A 22236-nucleotide genomic window follows, 5' to 3' on the forward strand; every position below is an offset into this window, starting at 1 on the left:
CTCCAAGCAGATAAAGATGAACTTGTGAGATAAGGAGATGAGGCCAAGCTCATGTGCTGGACGCAGAAATGCAAGCTGCCCATGTGGCCACAAAGGGGGACATGGAGGGGCTGCTGCAGACACAGGAAATAGCACCAGTGGCACCAGCAGTGGAACCAGCACCAGGCCCGGGACCAGCACCAGCAGGACCAGCAGCACTGTCCACCATCTAACTGATAAGTCTAAGGAACACTGGGTCTAGTCCGCCTAGCACCAACAGTTAGCACCTGCCGTCCCAGACCAAGTGTTAGCACGCAGCTTTCACTCTCAAGTGTCCAGACGTAGAAAGCAGGCGGTTTCCCTACCAGTCAGGGATATGAAGGCCCAGAGTAGAGAGGTAACCTGCCCGAGATCACACCGTCGTCACCAGGGACCAAGAAGGAAGCAGAAATGGGTCCCTCAGCTCCAGGCAGGGAGGCCTCGTGGCTTTGGCTTCCAAGAGAACTGTTCAAATCCTGCATTGTGCTCAGGGGGACCTGCTCTGCCTTTCTGTGCTCCAGCTACATCAAGAGGAGACCACCAGACTAACCGTGCTTACCCCACAGGTGTGTTCTGGCCTTAGAAAGGAATAGTGTCGGCCACATGTTTGGCTTAAGAAATGGTGGTCATTTCTCTGTCACTGTCCATAGGGTACAAGCCTGCAGGTGTGGGGCAGGGACTCGGCGGCCAGAAAGGAGGGACCCAGCAGAGTATTATTCCTGACCAGGACCATTCCGTGTCTTCTGATGCAGAGCCCACCCTTATCCTCCCGGGAGGAGCAGGAGAGAACCCAGACCACCACAATGGGTTTGTTCTGGGGAGCAACCGATAAAAAGAGAAGCGGGGTTCTGGGTCATGGGATAAGTGGGGGCACAGCTGCCACAGCGGGAGGGGCAGGGAAAAGAGCAAGAGGGGCAAGAGGCCTGGGGCAGCGCTGTGCCTCAGTGGTCCCAACCCACTCTTCCAGCGGAGGCCCTTGGGTCCCCAGGACTGGCCTGATCACCCCTGCAAGCCCGGCCAAGCCTCCCCGTCCTCAGAGTGCTCCCAGACCTTCACCAGCCCCCTCAGAGGAGTCCTCTCCCCATCGTGTTTGGCCCTAGTACGGTGGGCAGCACACCCATCACAGGGGGCTGCAAATCCCCACCTACCCACGGGCACAGGCTCCTCACGGGCTGTAGGCTTCCAGGGGCTGGACCGCAATCCCAGCCTCCCTTCATCCTGCCTCCTCACACAGGAGTGAGTTCTTCCTGAAAGTCTGTCTCTCCTGGAGGATAAAGAGGGTACCCAGTGCTGAGAAGCCCAGGAGCATTCCTCAGCAGGCAGTGGTACACACACATGCGTGCGCGTGCGTGCACTCACACATGTGCGTGCACACACACACATGCACACACACACACATGTCCTTCTAAAGACCTCAAAGGAATAGCCTTTTCTCTTCTGCTGAACTGGCGTGATTCAGCATAAAGCGTCAGGCAGCTCCTGGCTTCCTGCTCAGTGTTCTCTTGGATAAGGAACGTCGGGTGAGTTCTGCAGCCCCACCAAACCTCCCAGCTCTCAGCTGCGCAGTGCGCACAGCACTGCCCCTCAGCAGGACCGTTGGCTGATGAAGTTATACAGATGCTCAAAAAGAGAGTGCTTCCCTTCTGTCTGACCTCTTCAGGAACACCGAAATAAAACCACTGAGAGTCACCCTGTGATCTGATCAAGCGAGATACAATAAATAACATGCCTCCAGGGCAAGACAAACCCATTTCCTGACCTCAGAGAGGCAGCTTTCCAGGGTGGGGGGGAAGGACGCAATCAGACAACCTGTGTCTGAACACCGCATCACATCTGGAACAGCTCTGACTTAAACCTGTGGGGAGAGACTAGAGGGACAGTATTACCACCAGGAGATTGGGGAAAGCCTCGCTGCAAAGTGCCACTGGGCAAGAGTGGAACTGCAAACTCAGGCAGGATCAAACCCCAGGCCCCACTTCACTGTGGTCTCGGCAGCCACCTGCCAGGTGGTTCCAGGTGACCTGTACCGGGACGTGGGTAGTTTGAGCTGCCATTGTCCTATGGGGAGCCCCGTGCTAAGGCAACATCTCTCTGTCACCGATGTCATAGCTGCCAAGTTGGGACAGGGGTGGTGGGGGTGGGGAGCCAGTCCTTCTGCTTGCCAACTGCAGAACTGCCACAGGCCCTTGTGGCCAAGTTCAAGTCTAGCTGCTCCTTCCCTCACAGGGACACAAGGCTCCTCTCCCTTGCCTGCTATTGTCTTGCCACTCAGCCCTCGCAAGGGCTCCAGGGCCTGTGATCTGTGATCAACCGTCCATGCCAACCAGCCACACCCAGTGTGAAGGCCAGCACGGCCCACCTGACTCGTTCGCGGCCCACACAATACCCACGCACTCCAGAAGCCTTTCCCCAAGCCACAGTGACACTGCCACATGCCAGGGTCTGCTGTGTGCCAAACACAAGCATCTATTCTGTGACCCTTGATACCAGCCCTGCAAAGAATGATGACACATCACCTCTACTGAAGAGAGAAAGGGAAAGGCATGCAGCAGTCACCTGGCCGGAGTCGCACGGCAGGTACAGGGCAGAGCACCCAACCCAGGCCTTCTGGCTCCACGGGCAGCCTGATGACTCCAACAGTGTGTTTCTCGCTCTAAGCACAGAGCCACGCACACTTGCCCTATTTATTCTCAATGTCTTCACTCACTCACCATCATGCCTTTATGCCCTTGCTGCAACAGGACACACTATCCTCTGTCTTCCAGACCCCCGCCTTCAAGGCACGTGTGGTCTGGTGCCCAGAGACGGGCCCAGGAGCCCGGCCGTCAGGGAATGCTGACCGGCACGACAACGCACATCAGCACGGGGACCCGGGGTGGCTGCTGGAAGGCTCCTTTCCGTCTCCTGCTGTCTCCCCACGTACCCAGCATCCAGCAGACACCCGGACGGAGGTCAGTAACTGCCATGGCCCCCTGGGAAGCGGCTCCGTCACTGTGACTCCTCTCGCCCCAGCCAGGCCAGAGTCCCTGAAAGCCCAGGTGGGCACCTGACAGAACGCACAGGAGCACGAGGAGGAGATGGGCCTTACGTTTCACAGGAGCCCTCAGTGAGGCTGGTCGCGACCCAAGCCGACGCGTACGCAGACACAGGGCAGAGATCCCAGGCATCACAGGAAGCCGCGGTCCTCTGTCCCCCATAGGGGGATCTGCCAGGCACTCAGCCATGGTCTTCCTGAAAACGGCCATTAACATCCAAACGTGTGCCCGGTGCGTGTGATTCCAGACCATGCTTCCTCCGCCGTCATTCTCGGGCAGCTGAAGGTCACTGTAAATCCATAAGGCTCAGGAAATCCCTGAATGCAGCTTCAAGCAACTGACAAGGCACAGCCATCGTAAGGGGCAACTTTTTCATTCCTTTCTGGTCCAAAGATCAGGCCTGGGGATGGAAGAAGAAAATCAGTCTGTTACAATCACGGACCCAGAGCAGCAGTCGTATTATTCTTCCTTCCTTCTATTCGATCCTAACCTACTTAGAAGGGAACTCACTAAAAATAATGCCCTGCGGCTCTGATACCCAAACAGAGGTGTGGCAGGAAATTGGGGAGCCTTCAGGGGAGAGTCACTTTGCACAAGCACCGAAGACCTCTCAGATCCGGAACTTTCTACAGCTTGGGGTTCCCCAGAACGACCCTGAGAGGTCTGTCTGTTATAAAGATGAGGAGCAAAGGTTCAAGAAGGGGTAAGTGGCTAGCTTAGGGTGTCAGCCGGACACGCAGCCCAAGCTCCTCCGCAGGGCTGAGAGGTCCTGGCAGTGAGCTGAGGGGGTATGGGGTCAGCTGGTAGGAAGTAGTTCTTCGTTTTGTTTCTTTTTAAAGACAACCACAAAGCTCTGGCATCTCTCCAGGCCTTGTCCTGCACAGCGAGGGCAGGGCAGACACCCTGAGGGTGTTCCCCAGGGCAGGGCTAGGGTCTTCTTTCTGTATTCATGTCTGCAGCCATCAGGGAGCACCTGCTCGGTACCCGGGACTGTTCGAGGCATGCAGGGACCCTTCTGCCTCCCCAGCGCCCTTCAATTATTCTCCAGATTAACCGAGGAAACACATGGGTGCACGATGCAGAGGGCCCGAGGCTCAGCAGTCACCAGCCACCCAAAGATAACAACAGCTGCCCCGTGTGGACGGCCTATCGCTCACCCGGCTGAAAGCTCCGGCCCACTAGCCGATACAATCCCCCAACCACCCTGGGACTCCTGCCTCTATTTTCCAGATAAGGAAGCAGAGGCACAGACAGCTACCTTGCTGCTAAGAGTGGAGCCGGTGTGCCCCCCAGTCCTGTGGGACCAGTGAGGATGCCTCCCTCGAGCGACTGTAGCTAAAACTATCACCAGGCATTTCAGGAGCATAACAATCCTCATCTAATCCTCCAGCAACCTCGCAGGTTAGAGACCATCCCTACCCAGTTTGAGAGATGAGAAACCGGAGGCCCACAGGGTTAAGCAAATTGCCCCCAAGTCCCACACCTGGAAAGCTCATACGTCAGGGGTTGGGAGGCAGGCAGCCCGCTCCAAAGCCCATGAGCTTGGCCATGACACCAATGGTCATCTCAAGCAACTGGCCTGTTCCTGCGGTAACTTCAAACACTCAGCAGCACAGCACAACACGAATTCATCACCTTACACTTTAGGAGGTCGGAAGCCTAACACGGGTCTCAGCAAGGCAAAAGCAAGGGGGTGGGCAGAGATGTTTCTTCTGGAGGCTCAGTTTCCTTGCCTTTTCCACCTTCCAGAGGCGGCTCTCGGGAGCCTCCGCATACGGCTTCCTTCCTCGCTCTTCAAACACGGCAACATGACATCTCTCTGACCCTGCTTCCCCCAGTGAACCTCCTTCTCTGACTCTTCAGCTTCCCTCCTCCACTTTCAAGGACCCCTAGGATTACACCAGCCCCACACAGATGACCCAAGATAACACAGTCCCTCCCAAAAGGTAAGGATCATATTCACAGGGTCCAGGGGACCAGGGTGTGGACATCTCTTGGAGGGCCATTATCCCTAAGTGTTCTTCAGTGGCCAGAGTGGGTCACAGGGTGAGCTCCCCTGGTCCCACTGAAACCCCCCTGATATAGCCTTTAGACCCAAGAGAAAGGAAGTTTAAGTTCAAAAGGAAGTTTAAGTATCCAAACATCAGCCTCCATGAGAGAAATACAGGGTAGTGGTTAAAACATCAACGTTTGCCATCGAACTAAGACATCCAGTAGCTATGATACTCAGAGAAAATGGTTGTAGCCTTTAGTTTTCTTATCTGTAAGGTGGGGACAAATCACACCTACCTACTTCTCAGAACTAGGCAGATGGCGGGAAGTCATCATCATAAAGCCCTCAGCGTGTGGCTGGGCACCTATTAGGAGCACAGTTAGCCACTGTTTCACGCTGTAAATGGATGAGGCCTCCTGCAAGTCAAGCACGGCCTGTCCAGGGACACCTCACGCTCCTCAGCTCTGACAGCAACCAGCACCGAGAGCTGGAGGCCCACGCAGCAGCCAGGAGCAGCAGGGCACCGGCATGTCGGGCCCAGACTCCTGTGGGCCGAGAGGGGCTGCTTCCAGCAGGAGCAGGCAGTGACTTGCAGTATCAGCCCCAGTCAATGGCTAGGGGAGAGGAGGAGGGACACGGTCTGCTAAATATCGGCAGAGGCCCACGGGAGCCACGTCTGTTTTGTGGGATCAGGTACCTTAAAGCTCTGTCACGTGGGGAAGAATTATCACACGGTCTGCTGGGTATCCCTGCAGCCAGGCAGCAGACCACCCCCCTGCAGGAGGCTCCCCCATCTTGGGGAGCATTTTCACTTCCTCTGCTATGTTGATTCCTTTCTAGGCCTTTGCTTTCCCTAACAGATTGGCCAAAATAAAAAAGATGGTCAGTACCCAGGACCAGCTTCTTAGTTGGCACTGGAATTCTCGCACAAGCTGTCGGACAGACGATGGGAAGAAACACCCGTGACCACGCTGGGAAACTGTTGGGCATCATCCACTAGAACTGAACGAACATGCACCCAGTTCCACGCCTACATGTAAGTTCACAGAAATGTGCACCCGTTCACTGAAAGGTATGTCTTGGGATGTTCACGGCAACTACTCAAAAGCCCACCAACAGAATGGTCTTCAGAAACACACACGGGGGGACGCGGGGGTAGGGGGGGTGCTTAGTCAGCTGAGCACGAGACTCCAGGTTTTAGCTCAGGTCATGATCCCAGGGTCCTGGGACTGAGCCTCACATCAGGCTCCCCGCTCAGCAGGGGGTCCGCTTGTCTCCCTCTCCTCTCTGCTCGCTCTGTCTCTTCCAAATAAATAAATAGTTCTTTTTTTTAAAGACTTTATTTATTTGAGAGAGAGAACGAGAGAGACAGAGAAAGAGGGAGTGCTCAAACAGGTGGAGGGTCCGAGGGAGAAGCAGGCTCCCCACTGAGCAGGAAGCCCGATGTGGGGCTTGATCCCAGGACCTCGGGATCATCATGACCTGAGCTGGAGAAAGACACCTAATGGACTGAGCCACCTAGGAGCCCGAAATAAATAATCTTCAATAAATAAATAAATAAATAAATAAAAGTAAACACATAAGCAGGCTAAACAAACCTGTGCTCTGAGAAGTCAGGACAAGGAGATCCTGAGTGAGGTGGAAGGGACAGTTAGTGACTGGAAGGTGTCGGGTGTGGCTCCTGATACGCTCGTGACCTTCCATTCACACAGGTGCTGGCTACACACCCACCCACGGTTTGGGAACACTTACCAAGCCGTGCATATACTCAGGCTATATGGGCTTTCTAGTGCACGTCACACCTCAATGAAAAGTTGGTTAACGTTTTTTTAATCCGTCCTGTGAAAGTAAGCTTCTGGCATGCCGCAGGCTCCGGAACAATCCTCAAGGCCTGGGAATCGGCACCTGCCAGCTTTCCCTGCCCCTCCGTAGGTTCACGGCCCGCTGCCTTCCAGCTGACCCTGCCCCCAGAGGGCAGGGAGGGGAACACTCTGCAAATAAACGCGTTCTGGGCTGGTGGCACGGAATCTGGCTTGGAACTGCCCCACAAGAAAACACAGCCCCCCGCCCCATTCTCTCGGCGGAGTCTCTCTCTCCTCTGCCTCCTGGGCTGTCTGGCCCAAATAGATCATTTCATTTTTGACCCTCTCTAGTTCCACCAGCAGTGGGCATTTTGAAGAAAAACAGAGACAGGCCACCTCTATTTCCTGCCCTACACTTGAGACAGCGCGTTTGTACACCAGCAACCCTTAAATACGGGATGCACGCAGGGACGCTCTGGGAACTAGAAGATTCCTGGCGTCCCGGGCTGGTCTAGAGCAGCGAACAGGGGTTCCGGGCATGGGCTGCGCAAAGCCAGGTCAGCTAGCTCCTGGCACGCACATGTGAGAGCAGCACGGTCTGCCACGGGAGCCAGAGGAAGCATCTCCCGGGTGTGCCTGGCAGCGCGCTGTCCCTCTCTGCTGCTGGTGTCCCAGGCTCCGTGGGTGTGTGCTCACACGCACGCTCTCTCTCTCTCACTTCTCTCTCCTCCCTCTCTGCTCTTGCACCAGCGATCAGTCCCGTTGTCCATTTCAGTGCGAGCGAGCGTCAACAGATGGTGACTGCAGCAGCTGTGACGCTGGCCGCAGGGCACAGCACCGGCCATCGGGGAGGACAGAGCAACTCCCGGGTGTGAGGGTCCGGCGGACAAGCTCTCCAACTCCGAGTGCCCCCAACTTGCTCTCTCAGGTCAAGATTTCTTTGACACTTGTGCCACACACGAGGGGTCTACTCCATCTTTTCCTAATGAAGGGAGAGACCGCGATTTCCCTGGCCGTATTCATATTCTTTCTCTGCGCTGCCCCGAGAGCTGGAGCCTGCCTCACCTGGGCAGATAAATCAAGATCTGTTCCCAGAGAAAGTGGCAGCTGTCCTCCTGCTGACAAACTCTATTTTTGCTTCATTTTAGTTTCCCCACCATGTGTGCTGGGAAGACACGGATCAGCTGCTTTGGAATTCCCAAGCGTTCTAGCACATGCTCCCCATGGCACTCACCCGATTCATCAATCAGGGGATGGGGGCTGTGAAGGGATGAGGTTGGCCTTGTGGGCAAAATAAACCGGGTGTGAATCACGATGCTGTGGTCAGTCACTGGCCATGGGCACACCCCTTAACCTCTTTGAACGTGTTTCCTTGTCTGTTTAATAAAGATAAGGGACCGCAATGCGTGTCCTGGGGTTCGCACGTGGATGAGAGATGATGCGGTACTCAGCACACGCACCTGCCCACAGTGGGCTCACGGCTCACACAGAGCAGCAGCTTCACCCCTGACAGCCCGACCCACCGGGACTGCTGCTATTCCCACCAGCCTGGCAAGGCAGAGGCCGAGTGAGCCCAGCCCTGCTCACTAGTGTCGGCAAGAGTCTGATGACCCTCTGCCCCATGCAGACACCGTGGGCTCACACAGGAGAGGCGAGGGAGCCCACACAGCACGAGCCGGTCCAGGAGCAGATGCTGCACTACCTACAGGAGCCCTGCTCACACACGGACCCCGCTTAGAGCCAGTCTTCAGAAACACTGGCATTCAGGTTCAGCCAGGCTCCAGAAGTTCCATGCAGCACTCAGGTCCTTCACACATGCTCCGTAAGTGCTGGCTGGAATAATGCTAGGGGCTGGAAATCATGTCACTCAAGAAAGACAGGATCCCTGCCTTCAGCGACCTTCCCGGCTACACCAAGAGACCCAGAGAAGTGACCATGCAGACAATGTCTGTCCACCACTGAGCACACTGGGTGGTGTCCAGGTTGTGATGGTGGCGTGGCAGGAGCCAGGGCAGAGGAGGAGAGGCTGGAACACACGTGAGATGTCCCTGCACATCAGAGCGTGAGAAATCTTCAATTCCCTCACTGAGTGGCTGAGAAATGAGGTCCTGAGAAGTAAAGGGACTTTCCCAAGGTCCCCCAGCTAGGACCTGGGCAATGTAGAATGAGAAGCCAATGTCAAGTGAGCAGTGAGCTGGACACACAGCGCCTGGGAGAGGAGTGGCTCCTTACGTAATCGGGAGGTGCAGGGTGCTGTCAGCAGAAGGCAGTGTGCCCAGAGGTTTGCCAGGGCAGGTGAGAACCACATGTCCCTTGGGCTTGTTCAAGAGCACTGGCCACAGTAAGTCATGTCACCTCAACAACCTGTAAGGTATGAACCCATTTTCTTCCTTTCTTCCTTTCTTTCTTTCTTTTTTAAGATTTTTTTATTTATTTGACTGACAGAGATGACAAGTAGTCAGAGAGGCAGGCAGGGGTGCGGGGGGAGCAGGCTCCATGCTGAGCAGAGAGCCCGATGTGGGCCTCGATCCCAGGACCCCAGGACCATGACCTGAGCTGAAGGCAGAGGCTTAAACCCACTGAGCCACCCAGGTGCCCCAGGTATGAACCCATTTTCAAATGAGGACGGGTGTCAGAGATGAGGCTGAGATATGAGCCCATGGCCTCTGCCTCCAGAGCTTTTCTGTCTAACCACCAGGCTGTCATGCCAAAGAAGGGTTATGTGGTGGGAAAGATGGGGGCAGGGTGACAGGGTAAGAAGGTTCCAGAAGACAGAGAGAGGGAAGCAGGAGCTAGATGCTGGAAAAGTCAACGAACAGGGACTCCCCAGCCATCAACAATACCCGTGCCAGCACCTGACCAGAAAGACCCCAACCGAGCGCCCTGTCAGTAGATTCCAGTTCTTGCTTTTCTTCTGGTAAGAAGGGGCTCACATCGCCCATGACACACGCCTCTCCGGGGGGCTCCTCATCGGAGTGGGCAAGTGTCAGCTGTGGCCCAGCGTCCCAACATCATCCCCACCAGCCTCAGGGCTGCCATGGCAGGAATGAGGAGGTAGTCTCCCCAGAAATCAACTGACCCCTGAGTACATCTCCCCACCCGCAGGTGAGAGGACAAACACTCCGGAAAGTCCTGTGAGCAGTGCCCGGGTGGAGATGGCGCTTCGCACAAACTGTCCTACAGACCTGCGAGGACGGAGGCCCCAAAAACGTTCAGGGATCCCCGTCCTAATAACAGGTTCCTGGGTTCCCTCACGATGACCTTCTGTGTCATTAGCTAGAACACAACAGAAAGGAATAACAACAGCCATTTTAAGAGAGAGAACGAGAGACAGATAGAGAGCCGGGAAGGGGAGGCTACACCAAGTGACAAACAGACCCAAAGCTTATTATGCAGCTGTGACACTTGGAGCTTCCTGAACCCCCATCCGTGTCTGCCACACGGGTCCTGCCTCACAAAGCGGGAGAGGGAATCAGAGATGGCCGGTGTCAAACCCTTTCACGCAGTAGGTCCTCAACGAAAGAAAGCTCCCGCCTACTCAGCTCCCTTCCACCTCCCACTACAGCTTAAAGGTGATTCAGATACTGAAATGGGCTGAGAAAAATCACCAACACTTTCCTTCCACAAATGAGAGACCTTTAAGGTTTGGGAGTATTTTTTTCCCCACTTCCTTTTGTTTGCCTTCCCTCACAAAATCCCTCTGGGAAAGGTCAGCAAAGACTCAAACATCCATCAGATCCCCAGGAACAAAGGGGGCAAAGTCCCCCGGAGCAGAGCCACCAAACAATGACTAAAGGAGGCAGCAGGACCCGCCCTTGAAGACTGAGGGTACAGATGTTCTAAGGCGCGCATGTCCTCCAAGAAAGGAACTTTGTAGGAGGCTCAAGATCTCCCCTGTGCCTCTGCCTGCAAAGAGCTTCCCATCTCGTTAAAGAAAAGGGTCATTGAGAAACCGTCCACTTAAGGACGACACCAACAAACTGTACTCCACGTACCCTGGGACCTCAGGGAGCTCCACACGGGGACTGCCGCTGTTTCCACGACGATCACATGGGCCCGGAGAGGTATGTCAGTTGGGAAGAGGGAAAAAAATGCTCAGGGTAGGAGCAAGGGCTAATGCTCGAATAAAGGAGGAAATGAGAAGCAGCATTTACCAACAGCCAATCACAGAACAGATCCCTTGTAATTTCGCCATTTAAAACCCATTAACGATCATAACCTGAGGGACAGGACTCCCATCCCAAAATGACAGAAACAGCAACATGTGGAGAGCAAGCCCCTTGCTCAGTGTCACACAGCTAGCAAGGGAGGAAACAGAGCCCAGAGCCACGGGCGCACGCATCCCTGGGGTCCATCTCTGCCCCAAGCCCCTACCTCTCTTTATCATCTGGATCCCATTCTGGGGCCATACGCTCAATTCCTCAACACAGAGCTTCCCACCAGGCGCCCCTGCTGCCCCTGCCCTTTCCCACACCCCACAGCTCACACATCCCTTAATCACCACCTTTGTTCCAACTCCTCTTTAAAACCTGGATTAGTTGGGCTTCCGTGGAGGTCACGCTGTGACTCTGGAATGCACTTCTGACTTTCACAGAAACCGGTCTTACTTCAAGCCACACAGGCACATGTCTCTAAGTAAACCAGGGCCATCTACCTTGCCCCCAGGATGCGGATGAAACCCAAAGTGGACGGTGTGGGGCAGGAGGAAGAGACCACAGAACAGAGACCCAACAGGCTGGGCGCGAGGCACAGGGAGCCCACGCTGCGGTGCAGTACCCCAGGCTCGCCAGGCGGGAAAGAGCTGAATCCATCTGCCCATCTGCCAGCAAGCCCCATGGGGTAGCTCAGAGGCTCCCGCTCTCACCCCCTCCGTCCCCCCACACAGACGGCGCACCCTGCCATGTCCCATCTCACCAGCATTAGGGGGTCAGGAGCCACAGAGCCTCTGGGCCACAAGAACACTGTCTAGAGAAAGACAGCAAAAGAAGGGAGGGAGGACAGAAAAGGGAACAAAGGCAATCAGTAAGCAGCAGAAATGAACATTTACCAAAACCGTGTCAGAATAGCAGTCCAGAAAAGAAGCCTACCAGCGAACTCAAGAGTCCAGAGCTCTGTGGGACCTGGGCAATGTTCCAGCACTCGTGGTGGTGGTGGTGGTAGTGGTGGTGGTAGTGGCGATGGTGGTGGTGGTAGTGGCGGTGGGGTGTGTGTATGTGTGTGTGTGTGTGTGTGTGTGTGTGTGTGTGTCTCAGAGAGAGAGAAAGAGGGAGAGAGTGCATCACTCAGACCTACCGAGTGCCTGCAGGGCAGGAGGCGCACAGAAGGTTTCTCTGGGCTGGGGGCTCACACCTGAGTGGCCCTCACGATCACCTAAGGGCTTGTTCCAGTACCCCCGAGGTCCACGCACAGCAAGGCTGGTCAGTAGGCCTGGGCTGGGGTTGACTCCACAAGCCCCACAAGTGGTAGGGACACAGGGATGCAGAAGAACTCACTGGAGAAAGCCCGCTCCAGGAATGAGCCTGCGGCCTGAGCAGCAAGTGCCGGTAGGCAGGAGGAGGGGCTGAGGCCTGCCCTCACTGCACCTTCTGTGCCAGCCTGGGCAGGGCTCCTGACACCCAGGGTCTCATGCTGTCCCGACCCATCCTTGGAAGTTGTCCTCAGCTGCATTTTTGGCAGACAAGCAGCTAGGGCCCACCAAGGTGACTTGTCAGAAGTCACCGAACCAGAACCAGCAGAATCTGGAACTTCCTTTTGTTGCAGAGAAGAGGAAAACAGAAAAGGAATACATACATGCTAAATTCCGAGACTATAGGGAGGTTTAGAGGAGACGAGGAGAGGAACAGAGTCCTGAGTCCTCGCTACTTGCCATATGCGCCCACAGGTCTTACGATCCTTGAAATGGGTTCCAGAGAGCCTGTGGCCTCCGTGGCCTGCCTGGCTGCCACCACCGTCCCACCGGGGGAGAAACAGATTCGGAGAAACAGTTTCAGAGAAACAGGGACCACAAGTGACTCTCCACGGTCATGTGGCCGACTGACCAAAGACTCGACCGGAACCCGGTCCCCTGATTTCACGGTTACCACAGAGCACACGGCAGGCTCGGCACAGCTCAGCGCCCCTGCTGCCCCTCCTGCAAGTGCACAGGCACCCGGAGGGTCACGGCCAAAGAGATGGTGCAGGGGAGAGCACCGCTGAGCCTGGACGCACACCGGAAGCAGAGGCCCTTCCTTTCAGGAAGATTAGGGCCGCCAGACAAGTCTAATCATGTCACTCCCCTGTCTCAGACCTGTAGGATTAGCCAACAGCTTTACAGTCAGAGCCAAGGTGATGCCCACAGCTACCAGTATGGAGCGCCTTGTAGGTCAGAGACAGCATGCGTCTTGATCTCTCAGTGGCCCAACAGGTAGACATCAGTCCCTTCCCGGCATATAGGTGACAAAAACCACAATACCAGTAACACAGGGGTAACAATACCAACTGGGACTAAGAGCCCACCGTCCGAGCTCTGAAGCTTTCAGCCTCAGCTTCAGTCCCCTCTGCACTCTGGCCACACTGGTCATGCCACTGGCTGGCCACCCTCTGGGTCTCTGCTCCTGCTGTCCCTCCAACTGTTCAACTTCTACTCATCCTGCAAAGCCCTTTCCCACCTCCGTGCAGCCTTCCCAATTTTCTCATCATCCTTCTGTGGCTCACAGTTGAACCCACTGCTGCCCCTCCCCCAGGGCTCCCAGAGCACAGTCACAGACTCCATATGAATTTTAAGTTCCAAGCCTGTCCTCTCCTCTGGCCGATGGCTCTGCCTGGGAACCCAATAATCGGCCCTGGGATGTTCTGAAAGCATGCAGGCCTTCCTCTCTCCATAACCCCAGCCCCACACTAAACTGCCAACATTGGTATGTAGCCTTGACCTTCCTCCATTACAATCTGTGAGGGAGCAGCCCAAGGACAGCAACTCTATCACCCTTAAATTCTCTACCTCCCAGGACCTAACACTGCAGCAAGCAGATGCCCCACGAGGGTTCATCCTGGATATGCATTTCTATGTTAGTTACATGGTTTGGCCAGAATGATGGAGACTGTTTCTAATGGAGAGACGGCAAAAAGATCCTAAAAGAAAAGTGGACAACCCCGAACCACCAATTCCGAGACGGAGTGGAGCAGAGAGATGCACAGAAGATTCTGGAAGGGAAATATCCTCTTTGGAAACCCAGGCTCTGTTTGCATTCTGCCCCCATTATCCACTGTGTACCCCAGGAGACTTACTTAGCATTCTGATGGTCTGCCTTCCCCCTCAGAAATTAACAACTGTCCTTACTTCACAGGACAGCTGGGGGAATAAAATGAGACAATCCACGCAAAGTGCACAGCGACCCCTCATACACAGAGAGCACTCAATCAATATTAGCTAACATTACTCTCCGTCCCCACCCACCCCTGGCAGCTCAATACCTGAACATGAACCTCCATCATTTCTTAGCAGCCAAGAATGCAGCGGAATGATAAACATATTCCCTATGCTTCCAGAAATTAAAAGGGGTCTCCTTTCTATTCATTTTCCAAATTAGAGCACTCAATCAATATTAGCTAACATTACTCTCCGTCCCCACCCACCCCTGGCAGCTCAATACCTGAACATGAACCTCCATCATTTCTTAGCAGCCAAGAATGCAGCGGAATGATAAACATATTCCCTATGCTTCCAGAAATTAAAAGGGGTCTCCTTTCTATTCATTTTCCAAATTAGTTAAAGATGAGAAAGTGTCGTCCTTCAGCTAATTCAGTGGGCGAGGCCCACTCAGGTCCCGCAGGTCAATGAATGGAAGGCAAACACGGTATGTGTCATGGGTATTTCAAGAGTCTGCAAGGGGGAACATGTATTCCATCTGAACTTGCCTGACTTTCTCTAGAACCCGTGGGTGGACACACCCAAGGCCAGAGGCAGGCCCAGGTCTTGGGACACGGCAGACACTCCTGGCTGGATGCCTGCAGCTCCGTGTCCTTGCCTAGCCTGGGCGGGACAGCTGGAGCTGGCCAACACCAGCAAGTGGAGAGAGCAAGAGCCGGGGCGGACATAGCAAGCAGCTCACTCCCATGCAGCCGGCAACAGAGCAGAGAACGCATCGGGCATTTCTAGTCACTCTGCTCTCCAGAATCTGGATTCCTAGAAGACCAGAAGCAAAGGGGTGGGAATGGGGACAAAGAATATCACTGAACCCACATCAGACCAATGATAGCCCTGGACGTAATTTCACCAAACGTCTCAGCAAACTCTCCTGATGGCACTTGGTGCAGGGGGGGCGGGCGTGGAAGAGGGCTTTTCCCTCATGTGAGACCTTTAGAAACTGAAGAGTCAAGAAGAGGCTTCCAAGTCAGGGTTTTCTGCCTCCTTGCGTTAACGTTCACTGCCAAAGCATAGTGATGACAAAGGCTACTTCCTATTTTTAAATTTCTGTAGTGGTTGAGGTTATTTTTCAATAAGCATATATTTTTAATACGATCAGGAAAAAATATGGATGTTTTGCTTGGTTTTGCTCTTGATCACCATCTGGCACTAGAATTTGTGGCTGTCCTACTCGGGTGCCAGACCAGGTCCTGCCTGTAGGTATAACTGTAACAAAAAGCCATATCCTAATCTTTTCTTTGCATGAAAGGTACCCTGCCCTCCCTGAGGGGTAGTCCCACACCACACCTGATTCTAACAGACTCCTGCCCAGGGACAGATAAGCGTCAGGGACCCTGGGCACCAGGAGTCCTGCACAGCTAGTTGCAAACCGCAAGCTACAGTGTGAAGCAGCAGGCAGCCTAGGCAGCACTTACAGGAATCTACCTGCTCCCACCCTCCATGAACTCGAGCCAGGGCTGAGAAGGGACAAGTGTACAGGGACAAGGGAGAATGCACATTCTTCCCCAGCTCTGGGAAAAAGGGTCATGGAACCAAAATAACCTCTCTGACACCCAATTTCCTAAGCTCTGAAACAGGGTTATTGTGCAGATGGCAAAGGCTAAAATTCAATGTTTCCTCAAAACTCTTCCACCCCCATGATTTGCATGACCAAACACAAAGGTGATGTGACACTGGGGGGCGGGGTGAGGGAGGGGTTCCCCTTCCTCCTGAAAGTATTTCATTATACCCGTTTTCATATCGCTGCTCCCAACCCCCTTAGGTCTGCCATTCCTGGGAACATTCCTGGGCATCCAATCCACAGAAGCTCGTCTGGCACTCACACTAGGCTACAATGTCGATGCATGTCAATTTCCAACACACACCTCCTGGGGTGCGCTGGCCCAGCCCCCTTCCAGCAATAACCATTCCTCTGCATGTCACATTCCTGCTTTCTCTCCTGCCTTTTCTTCCTTGTGGGGAGGGTAGACAGAGCAGGGTTACTCAACCCGCCTACGTGGGGATGTGAAATGAATGGAAGAGAACAGGAAAGATTTCAGCTTCACTCGGGTGGGCTTCCAGCCCTTCTGGGCTACTGGACAGAGGGAGAGTTCTGGGGGGGGATAGGACATGGCCATTACAGGGTTAACAGGAAATGGGGGCGCAGGCAGCAACACTGCCTATGTCTTTGGCAAACAATAAGCCACTAACATTCTGGGGCAGCAACCAGGCACAGGGGCTCTGCGCGCATCATCATGTTTAATCCTCACCATCACCCAAAACAGGTTCACCTATTCCAAGTCAGGACACCACTGAGGTCCAGGGACTTTCAGCTGCCTTCTCAAGGTCACACAGCAAGCAAGGCGGAGAGGGGGTTCCTCTGGCTTGAAGAGGATGTTTGCTTGGGCCAAGGCATGCAGACTGGGAGTCCCGGTCTCACAGCACAGGTCATTTCCCTGCACTCCGCACTGTTGACAAAGCGCCTACACTTACAGAGAGGAGTGGGCTCTTTCTCCCGCCCACGTTCTCCCTCCAAGGGAGGCTGGCTCTGTGAGGCAACTGTCTTAGGAAGCCTACTCTGCCTGGCCCTTGCCCCTGGAGGTTCTCTGCTCTGCTTGCCCTTCGTTGGCTCGCAGCTCCACCACTAGAGTCTCTGCACTGCGGCCCATTGCCTCTTCCCTGTGTCTCTCCAGAGCTTTTCCCTCTATGCCCTTGTCTCTCCTCTCCTAAGCACACACTCATCGGACTGAGGGTGCACCCTAATCCACGATGACCTCATTTGAACTAACTGCATCTGCAAAGACCCCAGGTCCCCACAAAGCCACATTCTGAGGTCCCAGGAGACACAGATTTGGGGGAGGAGAGTATGTCAGTCAAGCCAGTATGGCTATCCACTGTGGCTTTCTATTACCAGGTAAAATTTGACACACGTCCTCAAAGTTCAAGTCATGGAGCTGCAGAGAACGGTACATGCAAACAAATCCTCAGGCTCTCGGGAAAACAGGAAGAAGAAAACCGTGATGGAAGATGGTTAGCAGAGTCTTGCATCTCTGTCCCTCCAACTTTTGGTGTTAGCCAAACACTACAAAGCTAAATACTAAATAATGAAACTTAAATGATTAATACATGATAGCATTAGCACCATTCTGTTGTTTAATAAGACAGAAGAATGTCAGCTTCATGGTTTGCTAATGACAGCTTAAATAATTGATAGTGAATATGTAACATGCAAACTGTTGGCTCCTTCACTGGACCCCATCCTGAACCCGGCCCCCAGACCTCTGGTCACAGGCATCCCTGCCACCAACACTGCCCTAAGCTGCTGTTTACCAACCTCAGTCCATCAGAAACAACTCCCTCTGCACGGAGGACACAGTGGTGCCTGCGGCGGGAGGGTGTCTATGGGAGTTTTAAGTCATTCTCAAAACTTAGTAAACTTCTCAAAAGTAAAGAGCCTGGGGTGGCTCAAAAGGTTAAGCCTCTGCCTTCAGCTCAGGTCATGGTCTCAGGGTCCTGGGATCAAGTCCCACATCGGGCTCTCTGCTCAACGGGAGCCTGCTTCTTTCTCTCTGCCTGTCATTTCCTCTGTGCTCTCTCTTTCTGGCAAATAAGTAAATAAAATCTTAAAAAAAAAAAAAAAGTTGGCACTAAAATTGAGAACTATGTGTAGAGAAAAGAGGACCAGGGTGCAGAAGTACACAGGCATCGCCATTAAAAAGGATGTTATAAAGGGAGATCATTAAACAAACTTTGATGCTCCTGTACAATGAAACTGTGTATCTATGTCCAGGATCTAAATCCTCAGTGCGCATCTTCCCAGACATGCAACTAACATTTTCCACTCTCCCCTTTCCAGAGCGGAGAAAGCCCCAGACCCTCCAGCCATGCCCTGGGTCGGTCTTCACCCTGCAAACAGCACCCTGCACCCTGGACACCTAACATCTGCCTTCGCACCCTCTCAGGGACCGTGACGGGATTAAATTCCATGTGGAACTATCTGCAAAGGACTTGGGACAGTTGCCTTGTTCATAATAAGGGCAAAATACAATTTTCTGTTAAACAAATATTATTTTATAATAAGAAAAAAGTGAATTATTGAGAAATCAAGGAAAAACGACTAGTGAATGAGGACAGAAGGGATCACAGCAGCGCAGTATAATTTCCCTATGGCTAAGTGGTTTCCTTTTCTTATATGCTCCCTTCATAATGGTTTTGGGGTGGGGGGCTTCCCATCCTCCAGGAAGGTGCAATTTAGATTCACCAGGGGCAGCACACGGTAATTTTATTAGAGGGCGGGTGACCTAGGGCCCCTGGCACATTTACACTAAAAGAGATGCCCCCGAAGGGGGGACTTGTATGGCATCCCATCTCATCACTCCACCCCACCAGGCCCCAGGCCCCCAGCACATCTCCATAAAAAATGAGACTGCACAGCCTCCTGGGCAGGCGTCCAGATTAATTTTTCACCTGGAGCCAAGGCCAGCCGGAAGGGCATTACCATCCCAATGGCTTGCCTTTGTCAGCCAAGGAAGGAGAGCCACACGCCCGGAAATGCAGGAAAAGCAGGGCTGGTTCCAAGAGCCCTTCCAGGACACAGCATCCTCCAGGAGCACCAGGAGGCAGGCGTTTGCAACATCCCTCATTGTTATTCCAGCCTGAACCCCAGATTACCGCAAAGGAATGTGCACCTCAAGATCAGAGCTCCCGCTCCCCACGAAATTCCTCACCTCTCACTGGAGGAGGGGGTTCCTGGGGGTGTTCCTGGGAGAGGAGCGGGGTGGTTTGCACATAAAAAGGTTGGCAAGCTGCAGAGTCTTGGTCCCCCCACAACCTCCACCTTCTCCTACAAGTAAGGCCCTCCCCCTGCATCCTCCCTGACATCTTGACCCTGACTGAGGCCAAACACAATTCCCAGCCATTCCTCACAGTCCCAGTGATGGAGCCCGAGGAGGCCCCAACAGCCCTAAAACGGGACGGAGCAGGGCCTCTGCAGCCAGCAGAGCCAGGTCCTGTGCAGAAGTCACTTGGGAGCACCCTGTCATTTAGCTGAGCAGCCCAGGGACTTGGCAGGTCTGGCTGACAAAGAAGGGAGCTGTCCCAGCTCGGGCTGAACGAGGCATGTCACGCAACACGGTGAACCCAACCCCCCCCCCCACACACACACCCTTACACACACAGTGTGCCTTCTGCTAAAATGGCCCGGACTTCTAAAAGCTAAACCTCAAGGCTCCACCACGCACCTCCAACAGTGTACATTGAACACCTGTACAGGTCCCCACCAGGAGGCAAGGTGTTTAACTCTTGGGGCCTGGGACTCTTCACTGGTGACAGTAAAGGGGACTGTCTACATAGGATGTAACAATGCCAGTGCCCTCCCTAAATGCCTGTATTCACTATCAGATAAGCGAGCCTCCCACACAAGCTGAGATTTCTGAGAAGGCTTCTCTACCCCCTCAGCAACATCGGCTCCTGGCTCCATGACCTCATCATCAGCCCAGGTTTGCCCAGTCCCTGCAGCCTTCTTCCAACCCACCCTCTCTCTTAGGTCACCCTCCTCCTCCAGGCAAGTGCCTATTTTATGTCCCTGTTCATCTCCAGGTTCCTAGTAAGCTCCCACCAGGTAGATGTGGTCAATGACTACTTTCTAAGAGTAGACCAGCCAGGTCAGGCCCTGAGCGGGTAAGCAGTTGGCCCCAGGTTGGGGCCAGGGTCACCTCTCTCCAGCCCCCTGGCTGATATCTTATCCCTGGGGCAGGAGTGCAAAAGAGGATGGGGGACAGGGGTGCACATGACCTGCACAGGCAACTTCAGAGGGCCTTATCAGCAGACTTTGGACATGTGTCAAGGGAAGACTGAGAAGGTGCTGGGCCCTGAGATGGAACACAGCCATGGCTTCCAAGCAGCTTACAGAAACACCAAACTCACTTCTCAAACTCAACATTCAAAAAACAGATAATCAAGTCAAAAAATGGGCAGAAGACATGAACAGACACTTCTCCAATGAAAACATACAAATGGCTATCAGACACATGAAAAAATGTTCATCGTCACTAGCCATCAGGGAAATTCAAATCAAAACCACACTGAGACACCATCTTACACAAGTTAGAATGACCAAAATCAACAGGACAGTAAACAAGTGTTGGAGGGGATGTGGAGAAAGGGGAACCCTCTTACACTGTTGGTGGGAATGCAAGTTGGTGCAGCCAGTTTGGAAAACAGTGTGGATTCCTCAAAAGGTCAAAAATACACCCACTGGGGGCGCCTGGGTGGCTCAGTGGTTTGGGCTGCTGCCTTCGGCTCGGGTCATGATCTCAGGGTCCTGGGATTGAGCCCCGCATCGGGCTCCCTGCTCCGCAGGAAGCCTGCTTCCCTCTCTCTCTCTCTCCCTCTCTGCCTGCCTCTCTGCCTACTTGTGATCTCTGTCTGTCAAATAAATAAATAAAATCTTAAAAAAAAAAAAAAATACACCCACCCTATGACCCAGCAATTGCACTATTGGGTACTTACCTCAAAGATACAGATGTAGGGAAAAGAAAGAGCACATGAACCCCAATGTTCATAGCAGCAATACCCACAAAAGCAAAACTGTGGAAAGAGCTGAGATGCCCTTCAACAGATGAATGGATAAAGAAGATGTGGTCCATATATACAATGGAATATTACTCAGCCATCAGAAAGGATGAATACCCAACTTTTGCATCAACGTGGATGGGATTGAAAGAGATTATGCTGAGTGAAATAAATCAAGCAGGGAAAGTCAATTACCATTATGGTTTCACTTGCTTGTGGAACATAAGGAATAACATGGAGGACATTAGGAGAAGGGAAGGAAAAGTGAAGGGGGGGAACTGAAGGGAGAGATGAAACATGAGAGACTGTGGATTTGAGAAACAAATTGAGGGTTTTAGAGAGGACAGGGGTGGGGGGATGTGTAAGTCTGGTGGTGGGTATTAAGGAGGGTAATATTGCATGGAGCACTGGGTGTTATATGAAAACAAGGAATCATGGAACACTACATCAAAAACTAAGGATGTGGGGTGCCTGGGTGGCTCAGTGGGTTAAAGCCTCTGCCTTCAGCTCAGGTCATGATCCCAGGGTCCTGGGATGGAGCCCCGCATTGGGCTCTCTGCTCAGCAGGGAGCCTGCTTCCTCCTCCTCTCTCTGCCTGCCTCTCTGCCTACTTGCGATTTCTTTCAAATAAATAAATAAATAAATCTTAAAAAAAAAAAAAACCAACAACTAAGGATGTATTGTATAGTAACTAACATAACACAACAATGAAGAAGAAGAAGAAGAGGAAGAAGAAGAAGTGGGGGGAGAAGAAGAGGAAAAAGAACAAGAAAAGAAATACCAAAGTCCAGAGACCAGCAATTAAAACTTAAAACAGCAGGGTAGGAGGGGTAGGGATCTAGGGATCGCCAAACACCTAACACACCTTTAGGCCACCCTTCCCAGAAGGAGGGGTAATGGGCCCTGGGCATTTGTACAGGATCTTTTCTCATATGGATCTCAGACCACCTGGTTACCCAAGCCATCCCTGCCAGGTCACCAGGGAGGCCTTGGTCTCCGTCAACGATGATCACCCCCCAATAAAGGGTTGCCTGCCAGGGCCACAGCCACTTGCTCTGACGGTCTCCAGTGGCCACACCACACGGTACAAGCGCGGCCATCAGATGCTTCACCCACTGCATGAGCTTCCTAGTGTTGGCAGAACAAAATCACCACAAGCTCACACCTTCAAGGCACACAGATTGACTCTCTTATAGTTCTAGATGAGAAATGTCCAAAAGGGGTCTCACTGAGGGTCAGCAGAGCTTCATTCCTTTGTAGAGACTTGGCGTTGGGGGGGGAGGGCTGATTCCTGAATTCCTGCCTTTCCGTCTTCTAGAGTTGGTTAAGACTATTCCCTGGCTCAGGGGCCCTTCCTCCACCTTGAGAGTCAACAGCATTACTTCTTACATCTCTCTGACCTCTTCTGCCTTCCTCTTCCACTCTTAAGGACCC

At 53.3% G+C, this 22236-nt stretch overlaps 1 long non-coding RNA gene across 9 annotated transcripts in view; it reads right to left on the reverse strand.

Annotated features, from left to right (window-relative positions):
- Positions 1-22236, reverse strand: part of LOC309859192 — a 223321-nt gene that overhangs the window by 149867 nt on the left and 51218 nt on the right. For all 9 annotated transcript variants that reach the window (XR_014308591.1, XR_014308592.1, XR_014308593.1 and 6 more), the window contains exon 2: positions 3107-3453. This is a non-coding gene — a long non-coding RNA (uncharacterized lncRNA). The remainder of the gene's footprint in view (positions 1-3106; positions 3454-22236) is intronic.

The sequence above is a fragment of the Mustela nivalis genome, assembly GCF_964662115.1.
Source record: "Mustela nivalis genome assembly, chromosome: 2".
NCBI lineage: Eukaryota > Metazoa > Chordata > Mammalia > Carnivora > Mustelidae > Mustela > Mustela nivalis.